The sequence below is a fragment of the Garra rufa genome, chromosome 1, assembly GCF_049309525.1.
Source record: "Garra rufa chromosome 1, GarRuf1.0, whole genome shotgun sequence".
Classification (NCBI taxonomy): domain Eukaryota; kingdom Metazoa; phylum Chordata; class Actinopteri; order Cypriniformes; family Cyprinidae; genus Garra; species Garra rufa.
This window is the reverse complement of record NC_133361.1, coordinates 74,469,840-74,483,060: the sequence shown is the minus strand read 5'-3', so window position 1 is coordinate 74,483,060 and position 13,221 is coordinate 74,469,840. Positions and strand designations below refer to the sequence as shown.

The 13,221-nt window shown below is 47.1% G+C and overlaps 1 protein-coding gene across 1 annotated transcript in view; it reads left to right on the top strand.

The window, feature by feature from the left end:
- LOC141319911 (NACHT, LRR and PYD domains-containing protein 12-like) overlaps positions 1-13,221 on the top strand; it is an 812,443-nt gene that overhangs the window by 135,835 nt on the left and 663,387 nt on the right. The window lies entirely within an intron of this gene.

Below are 13,221 nucleotides of genomic sequence, written 5' to 3'. Positions count from 1 at the left end.
TTACTGATAAAAATGCTGATGTGTCAAATACTTATAACGTGAAAATAGCTTGTCATGTCCAAGGCAAGCAAAATCTGTCTTAGCATCCACGCTCTGCTGGTTAGCTGAGCCTTTAAAAGTGGCGTTCAAAGCTAAAATTATTTCAACTTTACATCTCTATGTCTTTACGTCATTATGTCTCTCAGTGAATAAATAAGGGTTTTTGAATGAAAGGATTAAGGACTCAGTCACTTGCCTCCATCTTGTGGTGTAATAATCAAACTGCGGTCATTTTGAGTGGCTAACAATGCAAGAGTTTATGCATCAACCGGACTCGGAATTTTTTAATTTATTCTTGAAAAAATGCATTTGGATATAAATGCTGTCATAATTTATCATGATGTAGTGACTCGAGGGAAATGACTGAACTGAGAAAATGCACACAAATATAAAAGAGATGGAGAACAGAAAGCATGAGGTAACTTCAGTTCCCTTCCGGGAACTCGAGCCGCGTCAGGAACGCTATGGGGAACGCCATTGGCGGGCCGCACTCTGAACTATGTCTAACAACCAATGAATGACGGGGGTGACGTCACAGGCGCGGTGACGTCACCAACCAGGAAGTATAAAGCACGTGCGTTTGAAGCCGGCGGCAGCTTTTGTCATTCAGCGAGAGCGCTCTGTGTCTGTGTCTGTCTGTATCATACTGCTGTTTTTCGTGTCCAGTTTGACACAATTTTATTTGAGTAGTATGGCTACACAACAACCTAGCAAAAAAGAGAGTTTGATGGCGGTTAAGCGCCCGCATAGGCAGTGTGTCCCTCCTTGCCAACGCTTCATTGTTGGTGGGGATACACACAGCCTATGTGTGGTTTGCTTGGGAGCGGAGCACGCACAGTCAGCCCTCGAAAAGGCTGGCTGTACGCACTGTGATCGCTTGCCGGTGCGTGTGCTTCGTTCCCGGAAAGCCCTCTTTGAGGAGGGGGCTTTCACTAGCGTGCCCCGTGGGTCTGGCCCCACTGCCGCCGAGGCGGAGCGGCGGCTGCACTCGTGGGGCTCGCAGCTCGATCTGCTGGAGGGTATGGAGACGGGTGACCCCCTATCTCCGCCCTCACTCAGCGGATCGAGCGATCTCCTCCTGGATGTGGAAGCCCGCGCTGCGGTTTCTTCCCCCCGGGAGGAGGTCCCCGAGTTCCTCTTGTCTTCCTCCGAGGAGGTTGACATTGAAAGTATAACAGAGGAACCACAACCGCCATCACGCTCGCCTCACTATGAGGAGCTCGTCGAGGTGCTGACTAATGCGGTAGCCAAACTGCACATTACATGGCCCGCAGAACAAAATCCCCCTCATGAGCCGCAGCGAAGCCGGTTAGATGACCGCTTCCTGCGGACGAAGTCAGCACCTCCAAAACGGAGCCTTCCCTTTTTCCCCGATCTCCACCAAGAGCTAGCGAGATCGTGGGAAAAGCCATACTCTTCCCGTCTCTTCTCCCCTGCCGAAAATTATGGAAATGTGGGGGGGGCAGAGGAGTATGGCTATAGGGCGATGCCACGGGTCGAACAGACGCTCGCGGGCTATCTGTCCCCCGGTTCGGCATCGTCCTTGAAGGCTCCGTCCTTGCCCACCAGGCCCCTTAAAGTTACATCTGGCCTGATGGGCAAGGCATACACGGCAGCAGGTCAAGCAGGGTCTTGCCTCCATACTATGAGCATCCTGCAAGCCTACCAGGCTGACCTGCTGAAGGAGTTCAGCAGCGGCGAGGAAGTTAGTATCACAGAGATGCAAAAAACAGCAGATCTCGCTCTCCGCGCCACCAAGGAGGCCGCCCGTGCCGTTGGGCGGTCTATGGCAGCCCTGGTGGCCGCGGAGAGGCATCTCTGGCTGACCCTGTCCGATGTAAAAGAAAAGGACAGGGTCACGCTTCTGGACGCCCCCCTGCAACCATCTGGCCTCTTCGGTGCCGCGGTTGATACCGTCGTAACCAGGCACCAGGAGGCCCGCAAGCAGGCAGCGGCGTTCAGAACGTTTCTTCCTCGCCGCGTGTTCTCCTCTGAGGCTGCTGCACCATCAAAGAAGCGGCCTCAGCCGTGTACGAGCTCCCATCGTGAGGCACAGAAACAGAGCGTTGCTGCCCGTGCTCCCCCGGCCCAGCCTAGGGGACCCGGAAAGCAACGCTCTAAGCCGGGGGCTTCTAAGACTAAGAGGCCTGACCTGAGGGTCGTCCTCCAGTCAAGGAAGTCCTCGGCTAAGCGGCCCTGACGGTTGTGGTTCAGGGCCGTTGAGGGCAGCCCCTCTCGAGGGGGTCTGCACCGTACCTCCAGGTGCGGGTTTCAGACCCCTTCGTGGCCCTCAGGAGATGAGTCAGCTAACCCTGCCAGTGTTACAGGGCGCGGCTATCTCCCGCGAACATCCTCTAGCTGTTCCGCCCGGAAACGTAGCGGCCCTGGAGAGTTCGCAGCCCCCGCGGGGGTCTCTCGAAGAGCTAGTTCAGGAGCTTCCTGCCAGTTCGCTGTTACAGGTCTCCGAGTTAGCTCCTCGAGCAAATCCAGACACCAGTCTCGAGAGGCTGGTACCCTTAGTGAACTTTCTGGCAGCGTGGAAACTACTGCCAAGAGTCTCAGATTGGGTCCTGCGTACTGTAGACAAAGGTTATGCTATCCAGTTCGGCGCCACGCCGCCACCTTTCAGTGGGGTTTTTCCAACTTTAGTAAGCCCCGAGCAGGGTCTGGTGATGGAACAAGAGGTAGAAACTCTTCTGAGGAAGGAGGCCATCGAGGTGGTCCCTCCTCAAGACAGGGAATCCGGGTTCTACAGCCGGTACTTCATTGTTCCGAAGAAGGATGGGGGGCTTCGGCCCATCTTAGATCTCAGGCTGCTAAATCGTTCAGTCAGGAAGCTGAAATTCAAGATGCTTACTGTCAGGCAGGTCGTGTCTCAAATCAGGTCCGAGGACTGGTTTGTCACGATAGATCTAAAAGACGCTTATTTTCACGTCTCCATCCTTCCTCAGCACAGGAAGTATCTCAGGTTCGCTTTCAGGGGCAAAGCTTACCAATACAGGGTGCTTCCTTTCGGCCTAGCTCTCTCACCCCGCACTTTCACGAAGTGTGTGGATGCTGCTCTGGCTCCGCTGCGACTCCAGGGCATCCGCATACTCAACTACATAGACGACTGGCTCATCCTAGCCAGCTCGGAGCAGTTAGCGGTTCAGCATCGAGGTGCTGTTCTCGCTCACATGAAAGAATTGGGGTTGAGACTCAACGCCAAGAAGAGTGTGCTCTCTCCACTACAGAAGACCACTTACTTAGGCGTAGTGTGGGACTCGGTCTCCATGCAGGCACGCATGTCTCCTGCACGAGTCGATTCCATACTGACTGCAGTGAATGCAGTAAAGCTAGGCCAGTCACTCACTGTCAAACAGTTTCAAGTACTGTTAGGTCTTATGGCAGCCGCTTCCAACGTGATACCTTTTGGACTGCTGCACATGAGACCACTACAGTGGTGGCTCAGGACCAGGGGGTTCTCCCCGAGGGGAAACCCATTCCGCAAGATCAAGGTCACGTGGCGCTGCCTACGTGCCTTGGCCATGTGGAGGAAACCCTGGTTCCTCTCTCAGGGACCGGTTCTGGGAGCGCCCGGTCGCCGCATCACGCTAGCGACCGACGCTTCCCTTACCGGTTGGGGAGCGGTCATGCGTGGCCGCTCAGCCCAAGGCCTATGGAGTGCCCACCATCTCTCGTGGCACATAAACCGCTTAGAGATGCTGGCAGTATTCCTGGCCCTAAAGAGGTTTCTCCCAGACCTAAGAAACAAACATGTGCTGGTCCGTACAGACAGCACTGCGGTGGTTTACTACATAAACCACCAAGGAGGACTCCGCTCACGCCCCTTGTACAAGCTGGCGTACCGGATACTCCTTTGGTCTCAAGAGAAATTCCTCTCCCTGAGAGCAGTCCATATTCCTGGACATCTGAATGTGGGAGCAGACGTCCTGTCAAGGCAGGGGCCGAGGCCCGGGGAGTGGATGCTTCACCCAGAGGTGGTGAAGCAGATCTGGAGAGTGTTTGGCCAGGCTCAGGTGGACCTGTTTGCGACTCAGGAGACATCGCACTGTCCCCTCTGGTACTCTCTAGTTCATCCAGCTCCACTGGGGCTGGATGCCATGGCACAGACGTGGCCGAGGCTGCGTCTGTACGCCTTTCCCCCGATCGCTCTGCTCCCGGGAGTTCTGGAACGGGTCCGTCGGTTTCAAGTGCGGCTGCTACTAGTAGCCCCGTACTGGCCGGCACGAGTATGGTTCTCGGACCTGGTATCTCTCCTAGACGGCTCTCCGTGGGAGATTCCCGTCAGGAGGGACCTCCTGTCTCAGGCTGGGGGCGCAATATGCCACCCCCACCCAGAGAGGTGGAGGTTATGGGTGTGGCCCCTGAGGGGGCACAACTCATAGGAGCGGGTCTCTCAACCGAGGTTGTTGAGACCCTTCTCCAATCCAGAGCTCCCTCTACGAGGAAACTGTATGGCCTTAAGTGGAACTTATTCGCGAGATGGTGCCGCGAGCGCCACCTGGACCCAGTCAACTGCCCGGTCGGTACAGTTCTGGAGTTCCTACAGTCTCGCCTATCCGCAGGGCTAGCTCACTCCACTCTAAAGGTATACGTGGCGGCCATAAGTGCCTACCATGCCCCTTTAGGTGGCCTCTCAGTAGGTAGAGAGCCCTTGGTCATACGGTTCCTCCGCGGTGCGCTCAGGCTGAGGCCTCGAGTGACACCCAGGGTCCCCACGTGGGACCTCGCTGTGGTGCTAGAAGCTCTCTGCAAGCCTCCATTCGAGCCCTTAGAGGAGTCTACGGACCGCGCCCTCACAATTAAGACGGCGCTCCTGTTAGCACTCACCTCCCTCAAGAGAGTAGGCGATCTGCAGGCCCTTTCAGTGGCCCCATCTCATTTAGAGTTTGCCCCAGGGATGGCCAAGGCCTTTCTATATCCCAGGGTCGGGTACGTCCCGAAGGTCCCCTCCCTAGCACCGCAGCCAGTAACGCTGCAGGCGTTCTATCCTCCTCCATACGTGGAGCCAGGTCACAGGAAGTTAAACTGCATGTGCCCAGTCAGAGCTTTAGACGCATACGTCCACAGAGCTGCCACGTGGCGTAAAACAGAGCAACTGTTTGTCTGTTACGGCCCCCCTAAGAGGGGGAGCCCAGCTTCAAAGCCCACTATTAGTAGATGGATCATCGATGCCTCAACTACTGCTTACGAGTCCTCTGATCTCCCCTCACCGTTGGGACTCAAGGCTCACTCTACTCGGGGCATGAGTGCCTCGAGAGCTCTGACGGCAGGTGTCCCAATACAAGACATCTGCAATGCTGCGGGTTGGTCCACGCCCCTAACATTCGTTAGGTATTACGAGCTCGACCTCAGAGCCGCTCCAGGCTCGGCTGTACTCTCGGCCTAGTGCGCTAGGCCTAGAGGGGCAGCCACCTCCCTAGCCAGGAGGAGACTTCTCAAGGCGCATTCTTTCTGCGGAAAGAAGAGAAGTCGTTTCGCCACTCATAAGAGATCTGCAAAACTTTACCCCTTTTGTCCGTGAAAGCTAGACAAAAGCCCTTTCAGTCCCTCTTGTCCTGGCAGAACCCCCAGACAAAGGACTAAGACCCCTCGTGAGCCCGAGGGCCGAGGGGTGCCTCTCGCACTGGCTGGCGAACCAGGCAGAGGTCACGGTTCTCGTGTGCCCGAGGGCCGAGAACTGTACAGCCCTCTTGTCCACGGAATGCTAGACAATGGCTTAATTCTCCTCGTGTTCTGACGCAGGATGCTATCAGACCGAGTGTACTCCGGTCCCTCTGGTTTCTGGCTTTCCCCAGACCAAGGACTAAGACTCCTCGTCTGCCTTCACAGAAGGCCGAGGAGTGCCTCATGCACTGGCTGGCTACCAGGCAGAGGCACCTACTGTCTTCCCCGTGAGCCCGAGGGCCGGGGATTGCAGTGCCCTCTTGTCCGCGTAATGCTAGACAATGGCTTATTCCCTCGCGTCCTGGCGGAGCTCCAGGCCGAGCCTTGGATCCCTCTTGTTCTGGCTGAACCCCCAGACAAAGGATCACCCTCTCCTCGTGTGCCCGAGGGCCGAGGAGCCTTGAGGTCGAGCTCACCGTCCTCGTGGGTCTGCGGACCGAGGACTTCCCACACCATCTGTCCGCCGAGTGCTAGACAGTGGTCATTCGGTCCCTCTTGTTCTGGCTAACTCCCAGACAAAGGACTAAGACTCTGCGTGTGCCTGAGGGCCGTGGAGTACCTCTCGTTCTGGCTGGCGACCAGACAGAGGAAGACTACCATTCCTCGTGTGCCCGAGGGCCGAGGACTACAGGGCCTTCTTGTCCGCGTAATGCTAGACAAGGGCTCTCTCTTTTTCCACCCTGGTTGAGCAGACACTCGCAGGGCTCGGAAATTATGGGGGCGTTGGTAGTCTCGTTCCCCATAGCGTTCCTGACGCGGCTCGAGTTCCCGGAAGGGAACGTCTCGGGTTACGTATGTAACCTTAGTTCCCTGAGGGAACGAGACGCCGCGTCTCGGACCATAATTCCCGCACCCTGCGGCGCTCGCTTCATTCCTAAAAGAGCTGCCGCCGGCTTCAAACGCACGTGCTTTATACTTCCTGGTTGGTGACGTCACCGCGCCTGTGACGTCACCCCCGTCATTCATTGGTTGTTAGACATAGTTCAGAGTGCGGCCCGCCAATGGCGTTCCCCATAGCGTTCCTGACGCGGCGTCTCGTTCCCTCAGGGAACTAAGGTTACATACGTAACCCGAGACGATTTTTGTAATTTCATTGATCTTTAGTTATTACCTGGAAATTACTTGAAATGACCTTTTTTTCCTTCTTCTTCGTATTAGGATATCCTGCATGTCAAGAGTTATTCTACAAGAGCACACTCCGGCTTCAAGTATGAATGAAACATGCAATAATATGTACACAGTCTCATTTTGGATATGTATAAATCATCCGATCATACAGACTATTTTGATTCTTTACCCATGTGCACAAACATCAAAAGCTTGCACACAAAAAGTCGTTTTACATGCATCTGATTGATAAATCATGGTTGCACGTATTGTTTTAGCTTTGTACATTTAGTTTAACTGCATTGTTAAAAAGGGTGGTTTTCACCATTCAACTGAACTGTGTGCATGCATTTTAGACACTTGCATTAACTGCATCCTTCTATCAACCAAGTTTTCTATTTATTTACATTGCGGAGGTCTCTGGTAATATCAGGAGCTGTCAAAATTTTGATTTAACATCAGAGCATAGCTCACAGATTTTCAGAAACTGTATTACATATTATATTATTACATAATTGTGACCCTGGAGCGCAAAACCAGTCTTAAGTCGCTGGGGTTTGTTTGTAGCAATAGCCAAAAATACATCGTATGGGTCAATATTGTTGATTTTTCTTTTATGCCAAAAATCATTAGGAAATTAAGTAAAGATCATGTTCCATGAAGATTTTTTGTAAAATTCCTACTGTAAATATATCAAAATGTAATTTTTGATTAGTAATATGCATTATTAAGAACCTAATTTGGACAACTTTAAAGGTGATTTTCTCAGGATTTTGATTTTTTTGCATCCTCAGATTTCTGATTTCAAATAGATGTTTCTCGGCCAAATATTGTCCAATCCTAATAAACCATACATCAATAGAAAGCTTATTTATTGAGCTTTCATATGATGTATACATCTCAGTTTTGTCAAATTTAACCTTATGACTGGTTTTGTGGTCCAGGGTCACAATTGTGGTATGCATTATATACATTTATATTATATAATTTATTTATTAAGGCTAGACACGACAAATGAATAGGGTAAAAATAAGTCAAAACCTTACTTACCTAGTTGATTGATTACATTGATAATTGCAAACATTTTTTGTATTACAAGTTTTCTAAAATGCTAGGTTTAAATATGTGCTAATTGTCATCCATTTTTAGTACATAAATCTAAACACTGGATGAAGTCAGTTTCAATATTCTTGTCTAGAAAATACTTAAAATATAATTAAATCATATTGACACAAATAGATAAAGTGCTATAAAATTAAAACTTAAGTGTCTTTTGGATATTTTGTTTCCACTAGGCTGAAAAAACACTTCATGAAAAAAACAAAAAAAGCCTTGACATATATATGTGTATGAAAAAAAAAAAAAAACTGTTTTTGCCTGCAGTGTCTCACCTTAAATAAAACAAAAATAAACAAACTTAGAGAAGGAGCTGTTTCTCCTAACTTAAGATGGAAGTCAGGTTAAGATGGACAAATAGCTGGTAATCACCTTTAAAGCTGCTATTTTCTTCGATGAATGTCATTGAAAAGTCTTCCACGATGTCTATCCTGCCGAACCCCATGGCAACAAACGTGCACGCGCGTATCAGTAGATAGTCACGTGGTACGAAACGATTTCCAGTCAGAAAACGAACTGACAGTCTCCACAACTTAATCCAAGGTAATAAAAACCTTAAACCGGTAAGTAAAAGATATGCACATATTATTATCGCAATTTCTTCTTGCAAGCTGTCATTTGTTTACTCTAAAGTCACGTTTGCCATCGTGAGATTTCTGCTGATCTGTTAGTGTGTGGTGTGCTGTTACATGGGAACAAAACTGATAAATCTATTTTGTTTGTTTATTATTTGTTAGTGGTATGCCTAAATCATGTTAAAGTCCTCCATTTTTTACTTTTACACTGCAAAAAAATGCTTTTCTTTCTTAGATTTAGTTTTGTTTCCAGCCAAAATATAAAAATATTCTTAAATCAAGAAGGATTTTCTAGACAAGGAAAAAATATTGTTCTGTTTTCAGAAAAAAAAAAGTCAAAATTAAGCATGCTTTTGCTTAAAACAAGCAAAATAATCTGCCAATAGGGTAAGAAAAATAATCTTATTTCAAGCAGACAACTAGAATATTTTCCTTACCCCATTGGCATTGGTTTCAAGCAAAAACTCACTTAATTTGAATTCATTTTTTCCTTGACTAGAAAATCCTTCCTGATTTAAGAAATATTTTGATATTTTGGCTGGAAACAAGACAAAACATTTTCATCAGTTGCCCGCTCGGAAAACTGGCCAGTCGTGGTATTTTATGAAGCGTGGTATAGTTCATTTTTATCGTTAGATAATGAAAAGTTATACTGTAAATGCAGTTAGATAACGTTAGAAAACACCGTAATAGCGACCATAACCAGATTCTAGTTGTCATATTTTAATTTTAAATTTTTTTCTGCAATCTTTCTCTCCCTGTAGGAGGTTGAATGAGTTTCAGTGAAGACTGCATTCAAGAAATACAATAAAAATGTATGGTGAATGTACGGAGCCCCGAAAAGTTCATGGTGGTGGCAAAAATTTAGGGGTGGTGAAAAAAAAATCGGGGTGGTGGGAGAAAATATATTTTACTTTTTTTTTTCGTTCCCTCGCAGAACTTTTGCATTCTCTCGCCAAGATGTCTCGCATCTTTTATATAGGTTGACATGAGCAAAGATTAAGTAATGCTGAACAGATGCCTCGTTCATTGTTAGTTCATGTTAACAACTGTTAATAATACAGCCTTATTGTAAAGTGTTACTAATTTTTAAAAGATTTGAGGTCTAGGTTTGAAATAAACTACTCTTTGGGAAGAGTATAGTAGTCACAATCTCGATTTTTAGCTAACTTATTTAGGGGGATATAATACTCATAAATCCACAAAGAGCCCATTTGAGGCGCAAGCTTCTGAAAAAGGCATTTTATAGCCATGTTAAGAATAACATTGCTGGAAAAAAATATAGCTAAAGCCAGCTTTGGCTGGTCTTAGTTGTTTAGGCTGGAAGTAGACTGGGAAAGTGGCCAAAACCCCTCTCAAACCAGCCTGCTGACCAGCTAAAACTATCCTAGGCTGTAGTATATTTACTATTACTTACTGCTTACTGCTTAGTTAATATTGCTTCCATATTAGTTAACTGTATTAAGCTCAGTGTTAATGTAGTTCTGCCTATTACTTCCTGCATAGATATGTGTTATTCTTTTAATAAATGCAAACCTACCATAATACAATTATTTTGAATTTTACAGATTGCAATCACAATATTTTAGCGTTATCTGTTGTCAAAGGAATAGTGGCATTTTCTTGGTCAATTTTCCACTCAACTACAGCAAAATGTGAATAAAAAAAATAGTTCAGTAAGATGAGGTAAAGTGACGTTAACCTCATCAATGGGCAGAAGTGGAGAGTACTGTGATACGTATTGTGGGTGGTGTATCTCCATTTTTTTGGTTCGGTTTGTAACATCGATACACCTATCGTGTACCCATTTTGTCCTCCTTTTTTCCTTTTGTGTGTTTTTTCAGCAAAGCCCTGCACCTGGGATGCAATTAATCTGCATTAATGCTTTAATTAAAGTTTAGTGTTAAAAGTCCATTCCCTAAAATATTTACTTAAATCATGACCTCACATGGGATGATGCTCTTTAGGCAGAAATGACTTCAAACGTTAAAAAGTACACAAAATAAATAAAGGTTCTTTCTTGGTTTTAATGTTCCCATGAAGAACGTTGAACGTCCATGAAACCTTTCAAATGCAGAAAAGTTTCTGTAGACATTTACATTTACATTTATTCATTTAGCAGACGCTTTTATCCAAAGCGACTTACAATTGGGGATGCAACAAGTGATTCGTCCTAAGGAGGCAGGTCAACCTAGGAAGTGCTCAAAAATACCATATATCGGCATTGTTAGATAAGTACTGGATAGAAAGGGAAGATCAAGAAAAGAGAGAAGTTTTTTTATTTTTTTATTTTTTTTTTTTTTTATTATTGAGTCAAATAGTGTCGAAAGAGATGGGTTTTCAGAAGTCGCTTGAAGGCAGTTAGGGAATGTGCATTCCGGATATGGGAGGGAAGGTCATTCCACCAGGCAGGACTATTGAACGAGAATGTTCTGGAAAGTGATTTCATGCCTCTCTGTGGTGGTACAACGAGGCGTCTTTCATTAGAGGATCTCAGAGATCTAGAGGGAGTGTAAATTCGTAGTAGTGAACGTAGGTATGCAGGTGATGAGCCGGTGGCTGTCCTATATGCCAGCATCAGTGTCTTGAACTTAATGCGAGCCGCCACTGGTAGCCAGTGAAGGGATATGAAGAGAGGTGTGACATGGGCCTTTTTTGGTTCATTGAAGACCAGGCGTGCTGCTGCATTCTGAATCATTTGTAGAGGCCTGATTGTACATGCTGGAAGACCAGCTAGTAGAGCATTGCAGTAGTCCAGCCTGGAAATGACCAGGGCCTGGACGAGGAGTTGTGCAGCGTGCTCTGTTAAGAAGGGCCTGATCTTTCTGATGTTGTGCAGTGCAAACCTGCAAGATCGAGCAGTTTTAGCTATGTGGTCTTTAAAAGTCAATTGGTCATCAAACATTACACCAAGATTTCTGGCTGAAATTGAAGGGGTAACTGTTGATGAACCTAACTGGATTGAGAAGTCATGTTGTAGAGTCGGCGTGGCAGGGAAAACAAGGAGCTCAGTCTTTGCTAGATTGAGTTGGAGATGGTGTTCCTTCATCCATGCAGAGATATCCGCCAGGCAGCCTGAGATTCGTGCAGCTACCGATGGATCATCTGGTTTGAATGAGAGATAGAGCTGTGTGTCATCAGCATAGCAATGGTAGGAGAAGCCATGTGCTTGTATGATGGGGCCTAGAGATGTAGTGTATATGGAGAAGAGGAGGGGTCCAAGAACTGATCCCTGAGGAACCCCAGTAACCAGTTGTTGAGTTTTGGATACCTCACCACCCCAGGCCACCCTGAAAGACCTACCAGTGAGGTAGGATTTGAACCAGCGAAGTGAAGTTCCTGTGATGCCCAGCGATGAGAGGGTGGACAAAAGGATCTGATGATTCACTGTGTCGAAAGCAGCAGATAGGTCCAGCAAAATGAGAACCGATGATTTGGAATCAGCTTTTGCAATCCGTAAGGCTTCAGTGACAGACAGTAGAGCAGTCTCAGTTGAATGGCCACTCCTGAAGCCTGGCTGGTTGGTATCCAATAGATTGTTCTGCGCAAGAAATGAAGATAGCTGGTTGAAAACAGCTCGTTCCAGCGTTTTTGCTATGAATGGAAGGAGAGAGACAGGTCTGTAGTTGTCTACAAGTGAAGTGTTTAGAGTAGGTTTTTTGAGCAGCGGGGTTACCCGGGCCTGCTTAAATGTAGTAGGGAAGGTGCCTGTGAGAAGAGATGAGTTGATGATGTGTGTGAGTGCCGGTAGGATTGTGGGAGCGATTGCTTGGAGAAAGTGAGAGGGGATAGGATCTAAAGGACATGTCGTCGGATGGCTGTAGAGTTGAAAATGATTTTTTTTAAATGGTTCTTTTAAGAACGGTTCTTTGGGGAACCAAAAATGGTTCTTCTACAGCATCATTGCAAAAACACCCTTTTGCATCCTTTGTTTTTACGAGTGTGGAGTGTGTCATTGGTGGACTGAGGTGATATGCCATCATGTGCTGATGTCTGATAGACAGGGTTCTCAAGTCATTCTTGAAATGCTCTGTGTCATGTATCACCCTTTTGAAAAAGCTGTTTCCCTCAAATCTCATGGTCCAGAGATGAACCAGAGGTCCAAAACACAGTCAGTTCTGGGTAGTGCTCCATATAATGGTGTTTCCTTTAGTTTGCATTTAATTGCACGACTTTCAGTGAACAATTAATATGGCTCATGCTTCATATCCTTCAGACACTTCACTTCCTACCACAAGTGCTAATAACATCAGCAGAGTGGAATCGTCCTTCCCATTTCCACCAATTTTTAGTTTGCCAGCAAACTTTGGGAGGATTTGCTCAGGTTTATCAAGACTATTGGTGTGCTGATATGGAAATATGTGGACATTTCTGGTTAGATCTTCAAGGCTGAAATACTTCAGTCAAACCATTTCACTAATGCACCAGGTCAACTCAACAGGCACAATATGCTCCAACAAATCATGCAAAATATCAGGTGGGAATCCAGTGATAGAATGAAAATGCATCCAAAAATGGGTTTCATTCACTCACTTTTTCAATCTGCCCCTGGAGACTCAAGTAAGTGTTTGTGAAGATATCGTCATCTTCAGCAGTCCTATGTGACCAAGATAGACCACTCTTTCAGCCTCCTCTGTTATGGCCAATGGAGTCTAAAATTATATTGCTGCTTGATTAACAAACAAACATGGCCGCCCATGTTTTTGAGAGAGGG